Source organism: Danio rerio, chromosome 5, assembly GCF_052040795.2.
Source record: "Danio rerio strain M-AB ecotype USA chromosome 5, GRCz13ab, whole genome shotgun sequence".
Lineage (NCBI taxonomy): Eukaryota > Metazoa > Chordata > Actinopteri > Cypriniformes > Danionidae > Danio > Danio rerio.
Window position 1 is genome coordinate 69475499 of NC_141025.1, and position 23639 is coordinate 69499137.

The window sequence follows — 23639 nt, forward strand, 5'->3', positions numbered from 1 at the left end:
ATCACCGTCATCAGTCACTGGGAATATGTAGATTAATATATACCCAGTTGCTGGGTTGCGGATGGAAGGGCATTAGTTGTGTAAAACATATGCTGGATAAGTTGGCGGTTCATTCCATTGTGGTGACCACTGGTGATTAAAGCGATTTAGCTGATGGAAAATGAATGAATAATCAGTAAATAATGGAGCACATTTCTGTCAGTTCCTCACACAAAGCTATTATTTGGCTTTCTAACATTCAATATTTAGTATTCAACTCTCGTAGATGTTTTATGGTATTGTTATGCTTCATTTTGGTCTTCGTTTTTAAGGCATATATCTGTGGTTTGGGCTCAGCAGGGCCATGTTGTCTTTCTAAAGTTCATTAGCAGGAAAGGTTTACTGGGGAACAGACGCAGACAGGAGCAGCTCAGGGAATTTGGTGTTGGCAGACAGGTGGAGAACAGGTGCTGGTATAGTAAACAATAGACATTAAGAATTGCTTCTCACAAAGAGATGAAATAGCAATCAGAGGTACGTAAATCTACATAGTAGGGATGCTCTGATCAGGATTTTCACAGCTGATACCAAGTACTAATTTCTTGTCATGTTGATCGGCAAACACTGAGTACCAATTCTGATGCTTTCAGCTTTAAAGAGCCCCTATTATACATTAAAAGCATCATATTTTGGTTTTGGGGGGTCTCCAACAACAGGCCTATAATATGCATTTATTTTTACCTTATTCTCCCAGCGACTCCCATATGATTTGTTCAGGGATTCATTTGTTCCCAAACTCCTCCTTAGCACAAAGTTAATCTGCACTTATCGGACCGATGACAGTCTGTTGTGATTGGTCGACAGTGTTTAGCGCGAGACAGAAAGAAATGCCCACCACAGCTTATCAACAATATTAAAGCAATAGTAATGCTTCATAGTAGTTACTAACACCACAGTACACAGTACCCGGTTCTTAACAGTGTTATTCAGACACCTCAACCCTGAACTTAACCCCCCTGGTATCCCAGATTTTCAGGAACAATTGTTGGCAGGTATGTGTGTGAGCCCAATGTAGGAGTGCATTAAGTCAATGCAGTTTAACACCAGCATATTGCTCTATTCTTAACCATGAGTAAGAACAGTGACACACATTCAGTATTAATCCACACAGGGGCAAAAGCTGAACTATTTTGAAACTTAACTGCCACACGTGTGTAGGAACAGCTGATTTTGGCCATCGCAACAAAAAACGGCAGTGAATTGTGAGCGCACAAAAACATTTGAATTCGTAAACGCACGCTGCGTTTTTATCGTGGTTTTTTATCATAAATTATACTTTTATCATATACTATTTAACAAAAACAGTTAAAATGACATCAGAAATGTGGCCTTCAATGTATGTAACTTCAATCTATAGTAAAAAAATCTTTTGGAATGAACAAGTTTACAAAGACCCCATGTGTTATGGGAGTCTACAAAGCAGAGTAACAAGCATGTAAATTCAACGGGTAGCTGGTCTTTTCACAACTTTCCAAATCTGGGCATATAAATAAGCTCTCTTTGTTACTTTGCTCAGCTCGACAGAAGTTGTCACTATAGCGTGTGTTTATGTGTGTCCATTCATTGAGCCGTGGTGATTCGATACCACAGTGTCTGAACAGTTAAAAGTGGCCAAGCAGAGGATCAGCACTAAACTGAATCTGGCTGTGTTCTGCTTGGCTTTAGAGGCTGTGTTTGGACTGCAGTGATGGCTGACTGAATCTGAGTTTGAAGAGAATATTTTCACTTAGCACAGAGTTATGGTTGGGTCTAGTGACATTTTTTCAATTTAATTTTAGTTTGATATTTTTATTATAGACTTAAAAAAAATGCTGGGTTTCACAAAATTTATTTGTGTTGGGACAACATGGAGGAATTAAGTAAACGTATTAGTTTTTACAAATTTAAGTTGATTGAGCATGAAACAGCAAAAAACTAAAAAGATTGTGTTGTTTCAGCTCATTTTAAACAAATAATTTGACGTCATTTTTAGAGTGTATCATGCCTTATGTCCATAACAGTAAAAATTTATAATTTTTAAAATAATTAGGAAATATTTATAGCATTACCAATTGTTTGATAGTTTCTCAGGACCCATACTCAGTCAACTTAAATTTACCTGTTCATGCAATGACAATTTAGTCTTTTTTTTGTCTTTTTTTTGTTACTGCAGTTGATGCAACAATTTAAATCAAATAATTGTTTTCTTACCAGGTGCAATAAGTAGTATTTGCGTATTAGGTCAACACATTCATTCATTCATTCACTTAATTCATTCATTCAAGCGACAGATCGGAAGTCATTCCTTTCCAATACAGAGTATTCCAGGAGCTGTGTGGAGTTCCGATCATCTCTGAATGCAAAAAATTTGGATCCTATTTGAGGTGTGGATACGTTGAAATATTTCTCCTGTATACTAAACTGTATGCGACCAGTCGGCAGGATTTGATGTATTCCAGTTTTGTCTAAGCAGATCCGTGCGCGCGAGATGAGAAATGGGAGTTTTTCGTAATTTTTTGAATTAGACAAAAAGTTTATATTAAAGACAAAAATTTCTATTCATAAATGGATAATAAAAAGATTATTTTTTATGTTGTCTCCACATTCCCCTCCAATTTTTTTTAGTTGTCTATTGGTCCATGGTGAATGCAGAGAGAATAATGGGGGGGAGGGGTTCCAACAGTTTTGTCCAAATGTCGTGTGCAGTGGAAAGGCGGCTAAAGACATGCGCTATAGGTGAATTGGATAAACTAAATTGACCGTAGTGTATGATGTGTGGATGAGTGTGTATGGATGTTTCCCAGTACTTCCCAGCTGGGTTGCGGCTGGAAGGACACCCGTTAAGTAAAACATATGCTGGATAAGTTAGTGGTTCATTCCACTGTAGCGACCCCTGATGAATACAGGGACTAAGCCGAAAGAAAACTTTAAATGAATATATATATATATATATATAATTTTTTTAAATTATATATAACTTTTCTTAGACCTGACATCTGTGTTGCCAAGTATGTGGATTTCCTGCAGAAATCAACTACTTGTACACTATGAGTGTTTTTAGTTCATGAGTTCAACTGAGGCAACCAACCAACCAGAATGCAATTGGCCAACTGTTGGTTTATTTTTAATTGGGATTTGGACAGGTTTTGTTATGCACACCTGGCAACGAATTTAATACGCAATAGCATACCTTAATATTTTCAAAACCATTTTAAATATATACATATTAAATATATATTAAATATTATATATATATATATATATATATATATATATATATATATATATATATATATATATATATATATATATATATATATATATTTAAGGATTTTTACAATGAGTTTTTAATGTTTTTTTTTGTGAAATCTCATCATGTCATTCCTTCAAAAATTCCATCTTTTTATGACTGGCATGGTTGAGTCGGATTGAATTTAAACTAATAAATCACGTACACAGTAATTGAATTTCTTACAAACACATATATATAAGTTCAAGTTCACTTTATTTATATAGAACATAACAGAGGCTGACCAAAGTGCTTCAGAGCAGGGAAAGTCAAAATGTGATGAGGCCATTCTAATCTCTAATCTAATTTAAATTAATACATCAAAATATACAGTTTCATTCATTCATTCATTTGTTTTCCTTCAGCTTAGTCTCAATTTCAGAGGTGGCCACAGCGGAATGAACCGCCAACTATTCAAGCATATGTTTTATGCAGTGGATGCTCTTCCAGCCGCAACCCAGTACTGGGACCATCCACACTCATTCATACTCACACTCATACACCACGGCAAATTTAGCTTATGCAATTCACCTATAGCGCTTGTCTTTGGACTGTGGAACACCCTGAGGAAACCCACCCAAACAAAGGGAGAACATGCAAACTCCACACAGAAATGCTAACTGGCTTAGCGGGGACTCGAACCAGAGACCTTCTTGCTATGATGTGACAGTGCTAATCACTAAGCCACCATGTATATGTGTATGTATAATATATATATATATATATATATATATATATATATATATATATATATATATATATATATATATATATATATATATATATATATATATACGTGAATGTAAGGTGTCAATACTGAGTTTTTTCTTGATTTAACTTTTTTATTTCATTGGTATGGTAATGAATACAAAGACTACATTTTAAAGAATTCCACATGTTTTGAACAACATTTTTAGGACATTTTTCCTTACTGTATTGTCATTGACCCACATGCAAAATGCAGATGCTGATTTGAGAGGAATCTCTGTAACATCACAAACAGATCTATCAGATATGACCCGTCTGGCTGCTCTTTACCTCCCGCGTGCCTCTGTCATTCGGGCAGCTGTCAGCCCTGTCGGCCCCCTGCTGGTCCTAAAGCGGGAATGGGGAACGCTTTTTATCTCATCTTAATTCCAGCAGGGCCACAGACATGACAGACCCCTGCTTTATCACCGCACAAACTCTGTCTGCTCCTGAAGGAATTCATTACCATTCACACACACACACACACACACAGTACAGTATATAAATAAATAAATAAATATAAACAGACATGGCCATGAGATTGAGTCTGGCCTGAGATGGAGAAATATCTATGCAGCTCCAGCACAGCGAGCATCAGGACAGTCTGACATACATTCATAGATATGCATTAAAGAAATAAGGATGTATATCAATACACACACACACACACACAGATTAATGACACCTCAGTGCTCAGGTGTATGTCCTTTGTCTTTCTGACAGACTGTATTCTCTTGAGATGAACTAGCTAGACACAAACACACACTCACATACACACACTTGTAAATATGGCTTACAAGGACTTACTCTAAACGTAATGTAATTCATTCATTAATTTTCCTTTGGCTTAGTGTCTATTTCAGAGGTCGCCGCTGCGGAATGAACCACCAACTATTCCAGCATGTGTTTTATGCAGCGGATGCCACTCCAGCCACAGCCCGGTATTGGGAAACACCAATACACACTTATTCACATACACACTCATTTACTACGGACAATTTAGTTTATTCAGTTAACCTCTAGCGCATGTCTTTGGACTGTGGGGGAAGCTGGAACACCCAGAGGAGAACATACAAATTCTCCACAGAAATGCCAACTGGCACAGTCAGGACTCGAACCAGCGACCTTCTTGTTGTGAGGCGACGGTGCTTACCATTGAGCTAACGTGCTGCAGCGTAATGTATTTTATACTGTAAAAAGAGTTAATTATATGGCCATACCTTACCCCTAAACCCAAACTAATGCTAATGGTCAAATCTGATACAATGAATTATGCTAAGCTAAACTAATAGTGACCAGGCAAGAACAAGAAATGGGCTGAGTTGTTTAAAAAATGGGTCAAGTCAACTGTTTAACTCTAGGAGACTTAAATAAATAAGCCTTTTTCATCCAATTTTTTTTTCATCCATGGTTTATGAGGACACACCTATGTCCTCATAAACCAACTTAATAGAGTATAATTACACTGTAAAAATATCTGTTAATTAACAGTATGCGTTCTTCATCGTTCTTGCATTCTCGTGTTTTCGTGTAACGTCATCATCTACTGCCAAAGTTCAGTTCCAACTTTTTGTTTTGGTTTTGTTCACAAGTGAGGGAAGCATGGAACATGAAATTGACAGGTGGATGGATAGTAATGCAGTCGATGTACCGGTCCGTTGTAGTAAAGAAGGAGCTGAGCTAAAAGGGAAAGATCTCAATTTATCCGTCAATCTGCGTTTCTACTCTCACCTGTGGTCATGAGCTTTGGGTCATGACTGAACAGACAAGATCTCGGATACAAGCGGCTGAAATGAGTTTCCTTTGTAGGATGGCAGGGCGCTCCCATATAGATAGGGTGAGGAGCTCTGTCACCCGGGAAGAGCTCAGAGTAAAGTCGCTCCTCCGCCACATCGAGAGATGTCAGCTGAGGTGGCTCTGGCATCTGTTTCAGTTGTTTTCTGGATGCCTTCCTAGGGAGGTGTTCCAGGCATGTCCCACCGGGAGGAGGCTTCTGGGAAGACCCAGGACACTCTGGAGGGACTATGTCTCTCAGCTGGCCTGGGAACGCCTCGGGATCCCCCAGGAGGAGCTGAATGAAGTGTCTGGGGAGAGAGAAGTCTAGGGTTCTCTCCTGAGACTGCTGCCCCGGAAAAGCAGATGGAAATGAATGAATGAATAAATGAATAAATGAATGAATGAATAAATGAATGAATGAATAAATGAATGAATGAATGAATGAATGAATGAATGAATGAATGAATGAATGAATGAATGAATGAAAATAATATAGAGAAAAATAAGTCTGTACAATAACAGAAAATGTACTAGCAGTTTTATACAAGGGTCTTGTACCATGATATACAACACTGACCTAGACAATATATGACTTTAAACTATTAAAAATGTTAATAAAGTCCCCTTTTCTTACTTTTCAAGGTTGACAGTTGTTGGAAGACAGATCAGGGTCATGTAATGCAATTCAATAGCATAAATAAACAGCAAAAAACAAAAACATGACCACAAAACATGGAAAACGGATCATTTCCGGATATTTTTACAGTGTAGGATATACCATGTCATTATACAATTTCCTCATAAACCACATAAACAAGTACACATACACAAACACACAGTTGACACTGAGACCGGGGGTTAAACAGGGTTTCGCAGTGAGTCTTGCTTGATTTGAGTCAGTTAGTCATCTTAAAGCATGTGTTCATTCTCAGACAGACAGCTCTAATTCAATCATCACACCTCAGTGATTCCTGCTCTTGTATTTGCTGTAGTGAGTCCACCTGCATGAGCGACGGAGCATGACACACACACACACGCACACGCACATGTGACGCTCGGCCTGATTATTTGGAAATCAATGATCTGCTTGCAGGTGATGAGATTGCAGAAGAGTAACAACACATCTTATTCAGAGAATAATCATTAATATGATTCAATATTTTTAAACAAATTATTTTTATTGTTTTTTATAAATTAATGTAATGATTATAAGCATTTTATAACCAATCAAGATATTTTTTTAATCAAACTTTAATGCATCACTTGCTTTTGTTCATATCTCAGACAGTTCTACCTATAACAATTTATTAAAATATTAAAGACAACAGAGTATGATTAACTCTACAAATATATTTTTTATTATGGCAAGAATAAAAGCAAAAAAAGTACACTTGCTAAAAAATACAAATGTTGTTTTTTTTTTTTTTTTGATTTAGCCTGCTTCACAATTCACACATTACTGTCTGGCTAGTTTCTGTCTCATACTTTTGCTAAAAAAGCAATAATGGTCCAACATTCCTGACCATTATCACCAATAAAGCCTAGAAAAACAGGCCATCAGTATATTGTAAACCAAAAGGTTCAAATATTCCTTTCCAGTTATCAAAGAAATAATTTGTTCCTTATTTAGTTTTGTAAATGTAAAACTGTTTTAAATTCAAAATTAAACATACACATCAGTGTAAAATGTATGAATGGTGGAAAAGCATATTTCTAATATTGTGTATCTCGGTCTCCACTTTTGCCATGGCCTCTTCTTTTGGCTTTAACAAACTTATCCCTCAGATTTTTCTAAACCTTTAAACAAAAACCTTTTTGGTCATCAACTCCGCACAGAAATACCAGATGGCCCAGCGAGGACCCAACGCCATTGGTAATCTTACTGTGAGGTAACAGTGCTAGTCACTGGGCCAGCGTGCCGCCCATTCTGGATAAAAGTGGTAGAAGGGGAGGAAGGGGGTTTCTTCCAGACAAAGATAGTTGTAGAAAGAAAATGAGGATATATATTGTGACTTGGGATCCTTTGATTGGAGGATCATGATTAGCTGATTGAGCTGGGTCAATCAGGAGAACATGCTCCTCTCGAAATTAAACTTCACATAGCTGAAATATAATTAAGCTTTGCTTTAGTTTCATCAGTAGGTAAACTTTCAAATGATTACATATAAGCGTAGATTTGAGTCTTTTCATTCATTCATTCATTCATTTTCCTTTGACTTAGTCTCTATTTCCACAGCTGAATGAACCGTCAACTATTCCAGTATATGTTTTACATGCAAATAACATACAAACTCCACACAGAAATGCCAACTGGCCCAGCCAGGACTCGAACAGTGACCTTGCTGTAAGGCAGTGCTAACCATTAAGCCACCGTGCAGCCTGATTTGAGTTCTTATACACCTAAAATTGCCTTTAAAGTTGTCCAAATGAAGTGCTTAGCAATGAACATTACTATTCATGAATTGAGTTTTGATTTATTTATTAATTGGAAATTTACCAAATGTCTATTTTTACATAATATTTAAATTATTTTGGGGATTGAAGAAGAAAAAATTTGACTCATTTTTCCTGTTGTAACGTAACATAAGACATAAGGTTTTGTCATCCAGGGCCACATATTAAAATAACCAACAATTATCTTCATACCAAAAAATAACTCACATTTGTTTTGTTTTATTTTTTCTAAATAAGTCAAAACAGTGACTTTATTCTTCCTTTTTCATGAAACTCTTTGACTTTTGCTATAAACCACCTTTCAGCACTAAGACTTTGTGCTTTCACAGTGTGTATAGATTTAAAGATGAGCACTTGGTTTTGAATATAAATGAGCTGTTTGGGTTTCGATGCGAATGGATACCTGGTAAGTGAAAGCAATTAAGAAGATAGATGGCCTATGACATTAAGACAAATGCCTGGTGCCCGGGTAGATCTTAAACTGAATTATCAATGCATAGAGTCCTCAGTCTTATTCAGATGACTGGCTGCTCGCGTACATTGATGCATATGAGCAATTTATACAAGCTCCACGAATCACATCAAACATACATGAAGGGATGGACACTGCCTCATGAATGCACTTTATGCATTTTTAATGCCAATGTACTCTACACATACTAGGATTGTGCGTTTAATCATTTTATGTCTCAATTTATCATACTGATGCACGTATAGTACAGATGTTTGTGTATATACTGTATACATTACCTGGCAAGTCTTGTCCCCTATCCAAGTTTAAGAAACAAATAATAACTTGACTTCTAGTCGACCATTTGGTATCAAAAGTGGCTTATATGAAAGGCAAAGACCTCTAGATTACGCTTATTTTACCAAAATAAAATATGATCATGCTTTGATTTTTAATGATTTAATTAGGACAGTAAGGTCTGACTTTGCTTAGACAAAAGTCTTGTCACTTAACAGAAATAATGTACAGTATAAAATATAAAGTCATGCTGCAGTGAAAAAAAAATTAATATTATATATAAATATTATATATAATATAACTGCATCCATACATCTCTGCAATGACTCAAATAACTTATTGATAAAGTCATTTGAAATGGCAAAGAAAGCGTTCTTGCAGGACTCCCAGAGTTCATCAAGATTCTTTGGATTCATCTTCAATGCCTCCTTCATCTTATCCCAGACATGCTTATGTGTGGTGACTGGACTGGCCAATCCTGGAGCACCTTGACCTTCCTTGCTTTCAGGAACTTTGATGTGGAGGCTGAAGTATGAGAAGGAGCTAATCTGCTCTCTGCTGTGGTTTGTGATGTAATGGGCAGCACAAATGTCTTGATACCTCAGGCTGTTGATGTTGCCATCTACTCTGCAGATCTCTCATGTGCCCCCATACTGAATATAACCCCAAACCATGAATTTTCCTTCATAAAATTGACAGATTTTTGTGAGAATCTTGGGTCCATACGGGTTCCAATAGATCTTCTGCAGTGTTCATGATGATTAGGACCACTTTTCCATGATCTACTAGAAGTCAAGTTATTATTTGTTGCTCTTACAACTGGGATCAATGACAGTCATGGTGAATTATTTTTTTTTAAGTAATACAAATAGTTTTAAACAAGTTTGGTTTTATTTAACTTAATACTTTAAAGAAACCATGTAATTTTAAGTTTGTAATTTGTTTCAGTAAAATTTGAATATGTTGAGCCAGCCTGATCTCACGAGAAAACGTAAGTATTTTACATTTGCCTGTTTAGTGGCTAATTTGTACGAGTCCAGTCGTACAAAATTGTACGATTTTTAAAAGGAGGCGTGGCACCTAACCCCACCCCTAAACCTAACCGTCATTTGAGGATGAGCAAATCGTACTAAATTGTACGAACTAGATTGTACAAATTCATACGAATTAGCCACTAAATGAAAAAGTTACGAATTGCCGTGAGATTGTGTTGGTTGAGTAGACCAGTGACAAGTTCATTTATTATTATTTAATTTTAGATTTCTTGGACCGATCATGTTAGCAAGCTGTTTTTAATCAAAGAATGAAGTTACAAATATATATGAACATTCATTATATAACAAAGAATATCTTACTAAGTTTTTTTTAAAGATTTATTTAGATATGCCTTTATTAGATAGGACAATATTGAGACAGGAACGTTGGAGAGAGAGAGGGTAGTAGGGCAAATGTCCTCGAGTTGGGGTTCGAACTCGGGTCGCCCTGACATGCTACCACACCATATGTTGACGTGCTAACCACTAAGGTATTGCACCGACAGAAAATCCTACTGACTTGACTTTCATTTTGAGGGCAGCAGGTAAACTTTAATTTATAAGCGGCCATTTACACTAGTGCATTTTCATTTTAATATGTGTTTTAGAATTTAAACACTCCTCATTCAGGCTGGCGTTTTTTATGCATTTCAGAAAACCATTCTTCGTCCACACTATACACCCTAGAATATATTCATGCTCGCTGAGCAAATACATTTGTTGCTGGCATCCATTCTGACACTCTACTAGTTGATTAAGGATCATATGAGAGGGGCTTGACCAATCAGGGAATGATAATAGTCTAGAAGACCAATCAGAGAGCAATACTGGATAGCTTCCATTTTCAAAAGTCTGTTAGTGCATTCCAATTGAGACAAGTCATATACTTCAGAGTGAAAACATTCTTGGTCACCATATTGAAGTGTCATTCCAATCCAAAGTTCTCAAAACTGACCACTTTGAAGGGCCCTTCAGAATTTCGAAGGGTACCAATTATTGACGCTTCTGGCCCCCATGATTTTTTTAACCATTCATTTGGAAGGGCTCATCTCTATGATCTAATCCCTTTGATGTTGTCACTCTGAAGGGTAAACCCCTCTAAGGGATTAGGGCATAGGCATGAGCCCTTCCAAAAGGAATGCAGTACGTTCACTGTATTGTTAACAGTTATTCCTTTGAAATGATTGTTCGAGTTATCCAATTTTTTTATTATTTTTTTACTGCTTGCCAATCGGATCAAGTGATCCTGTCATGTGTATTAATTGTTTAAATTAACTACAATGTTACCTATAAATTTTCACCCTGTTGAAGGTGAGTTAGCCAGAACGTGGTGGTGCACGTGTGTTGTTTTTAACATATATAGCCATGTTAATAAACTTATTTCACACTTTTTTTTGTCTACACTGAAACAAAACACCAGCATTTCCAAATTAGTTGCTGCCATGTGATTGGCTGATCAGAAACTTGCACTAACGAGGAGTTGGACATAATAAATTGTACCTAATAAAGTGGCCGATGAGAGTATATACACACAATATTTACCCATCTAAACACGGACTGAAGAACTGCTCTCACTTTAACTCCATCTAGCATTGAGCATTATAAAGACACATTCTCCTCTGGATGGCTTCTGTCGTGTTATAGCTTGATTCTCTGATTACTCCTGTTATCATTTGTCCACTCGGATGCTGTTTTTCAATCAGAGTATTTTGCTTCCACTCTCCTTTCCCACTCGCTCGCTTCTTTCATTGAGCTTTTATGGCTGTTCACATGTTGCCTAGTTGTTCACCGTCTCTGAGATGACCCTCGTAGTGAATGACTCTGACAGACAGTAAACACTTCAGATGTAATTATGATTGGAGCGAGCGCAGGAAATCAGACGGGATTTGACAAATGCAGTCATTACAAACTGCCTCTAGCATTCCCCAGGCTTCCATCTCCCCGCTTTATACAGAATAATACACGCGCCATGATTAGATTTGCTGTACTTCAGAGTCTGTTTTAGATAGGAACCGCCGATATTTTAGTTCCTCTGCTTATATATTGAAATAGCTTGCCGTTTTTTTTTAAATTATATTCAACTCCGCACACACATTATATCAGCCAAGTCTGTATAATGTAATGTAATATTGCCAATTTGAAGCAGCCTCTCCTCTGGTGTCTTTCTCAGATGGGTTGAGAGACAGGTGGAGGGGTGAGAGAAAGTGAAGGAGGGCGACGGGTCAGCTGGTCGCCTGCACAGGGAAATGGAAATAGCTCCCGGTCCACCTCCAATGAATAGCAATTTCCAAGAGATGTGTGCTTTCCCTCTGCCACATCTCCTCCTCTCATTATTGAGACTTACTCCTGGAAATGGCTTACAGGATGATGAAAGTTGTATGAGTACACTGGGCCAAAAGTCGGAGACCGCTAGTGAAATTTTGCATACTTTTATTTTGCATTTGATGTTGAAATACTTCAGATTTCAAATTAAAGTTTTTGGTGGAAATATGCAGTATGTTTTGCAAATGGCTTGATTGTGCCATTTTTTATATCGTTCATCAGACCTTGTAGTTTTTTGCGATTCCGTAATCGCTGAATCCAACGCAAAATCAACAAAAAGTCACAAATGTTTTGCGATCCTGCAAAATTTTTAATTTAAATGCAAAAAATGTAAATAATCTCATGAAGCATCAAATTCCAAACCATATAATCAAAATTATATTTTTTTCAGTTTGCAATTAATTGTTTTACGTGACTTAAACACGTTGCATACGCAGCGCACGTGTCTCTCGAAAAATTACGTCTCACCTGCGCCCTCGCAATCATTAGATTACGTGGAAGTGGGAGGCGGGGGAGTTTTCAGCTTGTGCAGTAAGCGGACGCAGATGAAGCGCGAGTGATTTACGTGTGAAGTCATAGCTAAGATGAGATTTGGGTGTGAATTGGGCGTTTTGTGCGTTTTACGTGCGTTTTTTTCAGACTGCAAAAGAAAGTTGGAGCAAATGGAGCAATGGAACAGACAGGTGGAGATCAGATTGGTTCAAGGATGACGGCCGCTGGACGTGACTGAATCGTGTTTTACATGTATGGCTGGTATTATGATGTGCGTCAAATCGATTAATCATTTCATTTACTAATTTCCTGCAGTTAATGAGAGAAAAGGATTCCCTGCCATTGATGAGTTTTACGGCAATCCATGTTTTTGGTGTATTACGGTAGGGGAAACCCGTTTCAGATCTTGTCTTTATTTTTATGATTTGTGTCATTGTCATTGGGTCAGATTGCATACCTAACATAATAGGCTATATATATATATAAATTTAGTGTATATATATATATATATATATATAAATTAAGTGTGTATATATATATATATATATATAAATTTAGTGTGTGTGTGTATATATATATATATATATATATATATATATATATATATATATATATATATATTTAGTGTGTGTATATATATATATATATATATATATAAATTTAGTGTATATATATATATATATATATATATAAATTTAGTGTGTGTATATATATATATATAAATTTAGTGTATATGGGTCAATGACGTGACGCTCATTTTTTTGTGTCCATGTCTTTTAAATAAATTCAAGTAGGTTACAGTTTCAAAATAAATAAGCAAATTACTTGCATACATTCTCTATTTTGAGGACCAAGTTTAATTTTTTGGTTTTAATCCATTTTAAGAAAATTTTTAGGGGATTATTGCAAGAATGTCAATGTAGTGTAACCAAAAAAAATTGGTACCAAATAGTTTACCTTGTTTAAAAAATGTGAAAGCCTCAATGAAACATTGTATCGGCTAGTCTGGCATAATTTTACATTAGACATATTTAATAGTAAATAAAGGTAAATATAGCACAATTGTTTTAAATATTATAATTCATTTGGGGAATTTTTTCTGTCACCTCAAATTTCTGAAATGTCAAGATGGTGTAACCACCATTTATTGAGCCATTTTGTTAATATTGTGCACAAGACAGTTAGACAGGAAATTGAATCACAGAGAAGAACTCTTGATAAGACTAATTGCTGCATGCAAAGGTTAGTAACTCTTTTTAAAATGTGAGATACTTTGACCTTTTTAAGGTATGGTCAGCTATTCTTAGATATGCATGTCAAATGGTAAGACCCCAGAAATGCACTGATAATTGTTCATAATTATAAAAATAAGTATTATATTTAAAAGTTAAATTTGAAATATTCCCACCAAGCCCATGTGCTTACATAGATGTTATTGATAATGCCTGTCAAATTTCATTTTAAGTTGAAATGTCAAGGGGTGTAACTGGTTACACCATTTGACTCGTATAGCAGGAGTCTTTCTGTCAGGGGTCAATTTAGTCAAATATCATTAGTTCATGATGCTGATCAAAAATGCGACATAAATTAAACTACTATTTGTGTTCATAGTGTAGATTATTTATTTATTTTTGTTTGAGAAATAGGTGCTTAATCCACAACCTTACTATTAAAGCTCTGTAAACATAGGATAAAATTATTTTACTGCACAACATGATGTTTTTTTTTTGTTTATGTTAATCCATGTTTATATTCACACAATATAATGTACACACTCTCTCATTCACACACACATTCATACACTACAGTCAATTTAGTTTTTCTAATTCACCTATACCGCAAGTCTTTGGACTGTGGGGGAAACTGGAGTTCCCAGAGGAAACCCATGTCAACTCCACACAGTAAGCCATCCTGGTCCATCTTGGACTCAAACCAGCAACCTTCTTGCTGTGAGACAACTGTGCTAACCACATTAGCCACTGTATCACCCTCCTTTGAAATGTTGTAAGTATTTTTTTTTCTTCTTGAGAAAGTCTTATTTCTTTTAGTTTGGATAGAATAAAAGCAGTTTTTAAAATGTTTAAGCAGTTTTTAAGGTCAATATTGTTAGCCTTCTTAAATACAGAACAAACCACAGTTACCCAATGACTTGGCCAATAGATCTTACTTGCCTAATTAACCTAATTACATTTTTAAATGTCACTTTAGGCTGAATACTAATGTCTTACAAATTATCTAGTCAAATATTATGTGCTGTCATCATGGCAAAGATTACGGAAGAAATCAGTTATTAGAATTTAGTCATTTAAACTATTTTGTTTAGAAATGTGTTGACAATAATATTCTCTCTGTTAAAGAGCACTTGGGAATTTCTTTTTTAAATAAAAGAAAAAATTAACATGGGAAATGAAACAAGGTTGACAAGCCTCTATAGACTGAGTGCACACAGCCTTAAGTTTTGGAGGTTTTCATACTTGATGCGCTTGCTGTTGTACTATTATTATTAACAACTGGAGGTGACTCGGAGGAACTTTAATGATGAAAAGTTGTGAAGAACAAGTCAGAAGTTGCTAAACAAATGAATTGCAGTTAAAATCAGTTTTGTTTGGGGTTTTTACAGCATGTCTGATAAAAAATTTTCTTCTGGAGAAAGTCTTATTTGTTTTATTTAGGCTAGAATAAAAGCAATTTTTAAAAGCCATTTTGAGGTAAAAATTATTGGCCCTTTTAAGCTTTTTCCCCGCGATAGTCTACAGAACAAACCATGGATATACAATAACTTATCTAATTACTCTAACCTGCCTAGTTAACCTAATTAAGCCTTTAAATGCTACTTTAAGCTGTATAGAAGTGTCTTGAAGAATATCTAGTCTAATATTATTTACTGTCATCATGGCAAAGAGAAAATAAATCAGTTATTAGAGATGAGTTATTAAAACTATTATGTGTTGAAAATGTGTTGAAAAAACCTTCTCTCTGTTAAACCGAAATTGGGGAAAAAATAACAGGGGAGCTAATAGCTCAGGGGGACTAATAATAATTCTGCATAATTCTGAAGTTAACTGTATAAAATAAATAGTTTGTGGATAAGTTGTGGATACACTCATGAAATTATTTGTTGTCAGTCAGTCGTGTATGCTTACAAAAATTGGCCTTTAATCCCAGCACCAAGGCAACAACGAGTAAGCAGCAGTTCTTACGTACTAGTGATTTACGTACAGTGTTTGGCAAATTGTTTCTAAACAGCTTAAAAGTAAAATAGTGGATTTTTTTCTAATATCATCTACTTATTTTTATTTTAATTAAGCCAACTGAAAAGAAACAGTGATGGAAAAGGTGTTAAATGTTAAACATGTTTCTTTAGTTTGTTAATATTCTATTGATGAGGGCCACACATTTAATGTAAAGGATGTTATTACTTGGTGTATTAAAGTTCAGCAACCTGGTTTCATTGTTCTAAACACATTTGTCAATGACAATCCCACTGAAATTGTTGACTATCATTCTTAATTTAAATTGATTTTAATTGTCAATTTCAAAATCTTTGGCTGTAGAAGCAACACTGTCAGGTGGTGTAACTGGTTTTTGTCAATTGGTGTAACCAGTATTTTACATAAAAATATAATTTATTTACATGGAAATAATGTGAAATTAAAATTAAAACACTTAGTTTAGTGTAATAAAATAGTTTTTAACATTTTTTACATAATTTTTCAAAGATTATTTAGAAACCAGAAGTGTTTTTAGCATGTGTCTGGCCGAATATTGCAAAAACTCATTAAAATGTACATTTAGAGATAATGCGAATACAATAAATGTTATTGTGGTATTTTAAAATGAAGTATTTATTTCAGTGTGTACACTTGCATATCATCTAGGAGGAGTAAATTATTTAATATTTCACAATTTTTGGCAGTTACACCATTTGACATTTTCAGTTGCATTCAGTCTTAATGTCTGTAAAAAATGGTGTAAATGTTATTTTTAATTACATAAAATCAACATGAATACAATCTGTACATTTTAAAATATCTGACGGATGCTTTTAAATCAACTTTGTAAAAGATTTTTAAATTTCCCATCTTGCCAAACCTGTTTTGTCACTGACCCATATATATATATATATATATATATATATATATATATATATATATATATATATATATATATATATATATATATATATATATATTTAGTGTGTGTGTGTATATATATATATATATATATATATATATATATATATATATATATATATATATATATATATATATATATTTGCAAAATTGTCTGCAAATTAATTTTTTATCGCAAAAAATCACAAAAAAATCTTTAAAAACTAGGGGCTCTGGTTCATATTATTTCAGAATCAAAAACATCAAAGGAATGGTTCAACAAGTGATTAAGGATTAGCTGTCTAATGATTCAGTCCAAGGCTATCATGAAAAGAAAACATGAACTACAATGAAAACAATTGAGGCAGTTCAGAAACAGTGCTGACTGATATAGTGATTAACTCCTAGTAGTACTAATTGGACTTTGTGCTTTGTAACTGTACATATTTTTTCATGCTCAAGCAGCAACATAAAGAAAACATTTACAAACAAAATAAGACTCCCTTAATACTCTGAAAATCTAAAAGCCAGATTCCCTACTGTTTGTGTGCTTTGTGCCTATATGCAGTTTAGGCTGACAGGGCTGTAAAAATGTGTATTTATAGGTTTTGTTTGTTGTTATCGAAGTAACGGGGTATATGCCGAAGCATGATAATAGGACTTTTAATTTGCCAGTAACTTGGGTTAAGCGCTTCCGGCAAATTGAATGCCAATGCAAAATCCGGTGCGTTTAAGGTCTGTTTTCTTTAAAAATGAGCGATCTCCACTAGCTGAGTGATATCCGATTTAAAGTGGGTCTCAGATTGTACAAGAAGCACTGCTTTAAATGACATTTCCCCCACCATTTCTTTATAATATGAGTATTTATTTTACCCCAGTATATTCAATGGAGCTTCTGCGTTAGCCTGCTGATTCTGACGGGCGCGTGCGAGTAAACAGCTTTTTGTCTCATTTTACGCTTGAGCAACCAAATAAATGCTAAAGTTTATTTAACTGAATGTATTTTAATGACATTACAACATCGATGCTGTATAAGGAACCATATAAAATGGAAAAAAGTTCACAATAACAGGTCACCGGAAGTGTATCAGCATGGGAACAGCACTAGCTCGGCATATACCCTACTGATGCACGAGCTGTAAATTAAATGCCCTCTTTTGGAAAGTGACCTTCAGCTCATTTACATTTAAAGCAAGAGACACACACACAAAATAGGACTTCCATGCAAAAAGGGAGAAAAGAAAACTATAAATGCTTCCTATTTCAAAATATCGATTGAGATGAGAAGTTTCCAATCAGCAATACTTGTTCAAAAAAAGCATTGAAAGTGATTGTAAATGGAAGCTGAGCACCTGTTCTTTTGTCTTCCCTTTTTTACATGTAGCATCAATAAAGGAACAGGAAAGAGAGATAGTACAAAGAGTTTAAGCAGAAACAAAGGCAAAAGAAGTGGTTTTGATATATTGCGGCGTCGTGGAGGCGTAATTAAACAATATTTCTGGGCTTTGCTGGAGCCCCTCAGCATATGCCGTATGTCACCTCGCTTCATCATTGACAAGCACACCAGCCTCAGCAAATAAACCAGAACAGGGCCGGCAAATAAAGATTTATTCCACTTTTATGTATTTATAACATTCTCCTGGTTTATTCCGCATTTTTAAACACATTTACATGGAAAACAGGCACTATAATATAAGAATATCTGAATTCACAACATTTTTGCATGAGCTATTTCTAGATAACTACAGAGAAGAGCAGTTGTTTGTTTTCTAGTTGTTAAACGTACTAGTTTAAGGATATTACTGTACAGTCATTTACTGTATGTTTTGGACTATTAACCTGGAATATTTGATAAATTTGCAGGATAGATATGTACCTACAGTAAAGGGATCAACAAAACTGAGGACAATGAGGGTGATGACTCTTATGCACACACACACATCAAACACAGAGAGGCCCTCATGTGAATGTAAATGTGTGTGTTGAGTGTGTGGGTGCCTGTTGGCTTCAAAGCAGGTTCATAGTGCAGAACAGATAAGCGCGGCAACATTTGTCCTTGTATTTAGACTGGCTTTTCCTCGTTTCTTCCGCACAGCTACTCAACTGTATTGTCTGTGTCAACTCTGTGTGTGTGTGTGTGTATGTGGTTGGGATGTATTTTGCTAAAACAAAATCATGCCTAAATGTGAGCTAAAAAGCTGTGGTGTTCAGATCTGTCCTTGATTAGAAAACTGCATTCATTTACTGATTTAAAAATTATTTTGATTTCGTATGTGCACCTATGCAGTTCACTTTTACTGCTGAAATGTTGTCTGGCTTAGTCATGTAAATTACTGCACAGTAAAAGATAACAAGCTGCAAGTATTGTTTTTACAGATCTATCTATTTTAAGAGTGAAGCTTCTGGGATAAGCTGTAATTAAAAGCATAAAACATTAGAATTAGCCGTTTAGATAGTGTTTGTGGTCCTGGTATTCATTGCATTGTGGGCACATTTTGTCCCTGTGAGGAAAACAGTTTAACAATGAATTTAAAAAAAAATTATTTTTAAACACAAAAAACATACAGTAAAAGCAGAATTTCTCTATGAAATGTAAAGTTTATGTCAGCTTAAGCCAGAAGTTGCTGAGACTTTTATTTTAGTATGTTGATGCGAAACGATATGCGATATTGTTATTGAGTATTGCGATAACGATGTCTTACAGTTTAACTGTTACATTCGGGTCAGGACAATGAAGATGAGCGTCCATGTGCAGTATCTATTGAATAGAGAATGGTCAGGCAATGGTCAGGAGTAAACAGTAAGGATGGCTGACGTGAAACTGACACCGTGTCGAGATCCCAAAGCGCAAGTGTTTCGAAACACTGCACGGAAGCATGATCCGAAACGCCAAGGTCACGTGACTAAGGTGATTCGAAACACACAGGTCACATGACTAAAGTGTTTCTAAACACCTGGTCACGTTACTAAAGCGATTCAAAGCATCGATCATTTCAGAAGCATTTCGAGATCTGGTGAATCTGCATTTGACTGACAGGGTCGGAATAATACCCTGTCTCATATAGCCTAGTGGACCATGCACATAGTTACTGTGCTGCAAATGGCTTTTGGCTTTTTTGGCTTTCAAATCCCGACATGTACAAATACGCTTAAATTATGATTTTATGTATTTTAATAATGTTCTAGATAAGATACAGCTGCGGATACGCCATGAACATATTCATTCATTTTTGTAACACTGTATAACAATAACTAATATTTTTACAGTACTGTGATGGTTGGGTTTAGGGTTGGGGTAGATGTTGATGAAATACAATAAATGGGAAATTTAATGAATAATATACATAATTCTCATTAATTTCTAGCCGCAACCTTATCTGATCTAAAAACAACCCTGTTTCATGACCAAAACAAGACATATTTATTTATGAAGTGTTCATTCGTACCAATGTTAAAACAAAACGTAAGAAAGAAGCTGGCCAGCTGTACTTCTGACTGAAACGAAACATTGACATGTCTGTGATACGTATATTATATATACTATTACGCAAGAACAAAAAAATAGCGATATATTGGGCAGCTCTACTTCTGACAGAAACAGAACATTGAGGAGGGGGGTGGGGCTTTCTTTCTGTGTATCATTCCCTCATCGCAAACTAACAGTAATAGGGGCATGGTTAAGATTATTGTGGCTGAAACTGGCAAACTGACGTCAACAGAGAAGAACTGCTAATCCAAACGCGGAAGCAAATTAAAAATTTTTATTGCTTTAGGGGGCTTATAAATTATGACCTTAAATTTTTTTTTTTTTAATTTAAAACTGCTTTTATCTTAACCGAAATAAAACAAATAAGACTTAAACAAGAAGAAAAAATATAATCAGAAATACTATGAAAAATTCCTTGCTGCGTTAAACATTTGGAAAATATATAAAAAAAAAAGAAAAATTTCACAGGAGGGCTAATAGTTCTGACTACATCTGTATAAGACTATATCCGATTGTTAGCTCTGCCTGATAGAGCTTGTTACTACAAGCTAGATGGACATCATGAGCATCTTTTTTTCCTCTCTCTTCTTTCAAATGTAACTCAATCCAGTCCCGTTCTTCTCCCATCGCTAACCCAATCACCACATCCCACTCCTTGTGTTAATTCAGTTTGGGCATGAGGCAGAAGTTGTGTGTTTTTGCAGGAGCAGAGATGAGCAGAGATGCAGAGCAGCTGTAATGAAGTCATCACCAGAGGCCTGACTCAATCTGGGTGGCGTTGGCTGCCGTCTAATTAACTCTAAATGCATTAGGGAGCAGTTAAACCGCCTGCCAACAGCTCAGAGACAGGCCCCTAAATCAGCCCGTCGTTGGATATAGTGCACGGTCACCTGGAGAATTATGAGCAATAAAGTTTTGCTAAGTATTTATTTGTCTGGCGGTGAGTTGTAGCGGTTCATGACTACCGGAGATGACAGTGGAGATTCATTTGGATAAGGCCTGATGATAAACCACACATCTGGATGAGACAGCTGTAGAGAGATAGAGAATGCTCTATTATTGACATTATCAATAAGATCCGAATTAGACTTATAGACGAATATAGAATATCGCATAAAAGATTTGCGAATAAAGCAGTGTTTCCGTCCAATGAGTTAAAGAGAACAAAATTCTCTCTTCCTGATAGCTAGCGGGAAACAGATATTTTTAAAATTTCAAATACAGATTGGTATCGAATTCCAGTATTGTGACAACACTATTTCCTGATAAAGTGGAAACAAATATCAAAAATAAAGTTGTAATTTGCAGCGGTAGAAGAAGCCACTGTAGGCCTTTTTCTTATTTAATAAATTACTAGTGCCATGAAGACCAAGACTATGCCCTGTTCTGTTGACATCAGCTCTAATACACAGTAAACTAAGGGTGCTTTCACAACTGCTTTATTTAATTCGATTGAATCGCACTAGAGTTCGTTTCTCCTTTTGGTACGGTTCGTTTGGGCAGGTGAGAATGCAGCAATCGTACTCGAGTGCGTACCAAATAAGCGTACCGAGATCTGCTTGAAGAGGTGGTCTCTGTACGCTTTTAAACGAACACTGGAGCGGTTCGTTTGTGGTGAGAATATGATCCGTACTAAAACAGGTCCAAACGCAAAAAGTACTGTGCGTTTTGGACTAATTCAGCTGCCGTAGGCTGATGTGCTGTGCATTATGGGATGTGGAGGAAAAATATTTGTTGACAGCGCTTTACCAACAGAAAGAGAGAGAGAGGGGATAACATTACCTGATGGATCGTTGGTAATATTTCCGCAAGATGACCATGTTGCCGTTTAGCTAAATTAATTCACAGCTCCTCCTAAAGTGACGTGTGATGCATTAAACACTGTTTTCCAGCCACGGCCGCACTTCATTTTCGTAATGTATAGTTTGTCTAAAGCAGGGATACAATCAGCCAGTGCAGTCGTCCCTCCAGAGTTAAAGGTTTTGTTTACCTGTGGGAGTTCACTGGCATTTTCCCACACATGAATTCTGACCAATCAATAAGCAGTTTAAAAAATATGTTTAACAACATCTGGCCAATGAGAGATGTGGATTTTGTCAGATGACTGCATTTTGGTTCGTTTCAACTGGTTCGGACCAAAGCCAGCAGTGTGGTGTGAAAACGACCCAAAGACGGCAGAAGATGCAACAATGTATCATTTATTGCGCTTGGTCCGGACCAAATGAAGCGAACTACAGATGTGAAAGCACCCTAAGAAAGAGGAACATTACTCCTTAATGGGATTTTTTTCCATCTGCACCTTGGAAAATAAGTATTGAACATGTCACCATTATTTTCAGAAAAAAAATTTCTAAAGTTGCTGTTGATTTAAAAATTTCAACAGATGTTGATGGCAACCAAAAATCTATATATGCAAAGACAAACAAATAAAATTGTAAAAAATGAAATGACACATGGAAAAAATATTCAACACATGAAGAAAGGGAGATGAAGAGAGGCATGAAAAGCCCAGACAGCAGCTGAAATCTCTCGGTAGTTCTTCAGCAACCCTCTGCCCTTTGTAAATGTAAATGAATATTAGCTGCTTCAGTCAAACATCTACATTAGCAGGATGATGAAGATGAAACCAGGGTGGACATTTCATTAAGATCCAAAACGCAGCCAAGGAAACTCTCAAATGCTTTTAGAGAAAGAAAATCAAGCTGTAGAATGACCCAGCCAATCACCGAGGCCCACAGAACCATCAAGATTTTTACACTTTGTTGAAGTCTGTGAAAACGTCTGTAAAAAGCAATCACACCTAAGTAATGTATGTTTGGGTTTTAACCAAAATCTGGTTCAATTGCGTGTCAACAGCTCCTTTAGTGATATTCCCAGGAAAAAACATTACGTGTTCAATACTTATTTCTCACACTGTATTTAAAAATTTAGTTTTTTCATGTGTCCTCAAATGACCTCTGTATAACTTCGGTTAATTTACTATTATATATATAAAATATATGGATTATAAATATATATATATTTTTTTAAATGTCCTGTAAAATATCAAATTCACTTTACTTTATTAATTTTAATGACTTTCACAGTGTAACGGATGGACGCTAGACAACGAAAATGAGGATTTAAATGCAGTTACTTGTGAGATTCCTCAAGCGGGCAA

At 35.7% G+C, this 23639-nt stretch overlaps 2 protein-coding genes across 3 annotated transcripts in view; one reads left to right on the forward strand and one right to left on the reverse strand.

The window, feature by feature from the left end:
* lhfpl7 (LHFPL tetraspan subfamily member 7) overlaps nt 1–23639 on the forward strand; it is a 241961-nt gene that overhangs the window by 204747 nt on the left and 13575 nt on the right. The window lies entirely within an intron of this gene.
* The window catches only part of spata22 (spermatogenesis associated 22), a 48929-nt gene continuing 29426 nt past the window's right edge, over nt 4137–23639 (reverse strand). Inside the window, exon 9 of one of the 2 annotated variants that reach the window (XM_087254623.1) lies at nt 4137–4503. The gene's annotated coding sequence lies outside the window, so the exon portion shown is untranslated. Of the gene's footprint in view, nt 4504–20853; nt 21511–23639 lie in introns of those variants that run through there. The other variant, XM_087254622.1, reaches the window with a different exon arrangement.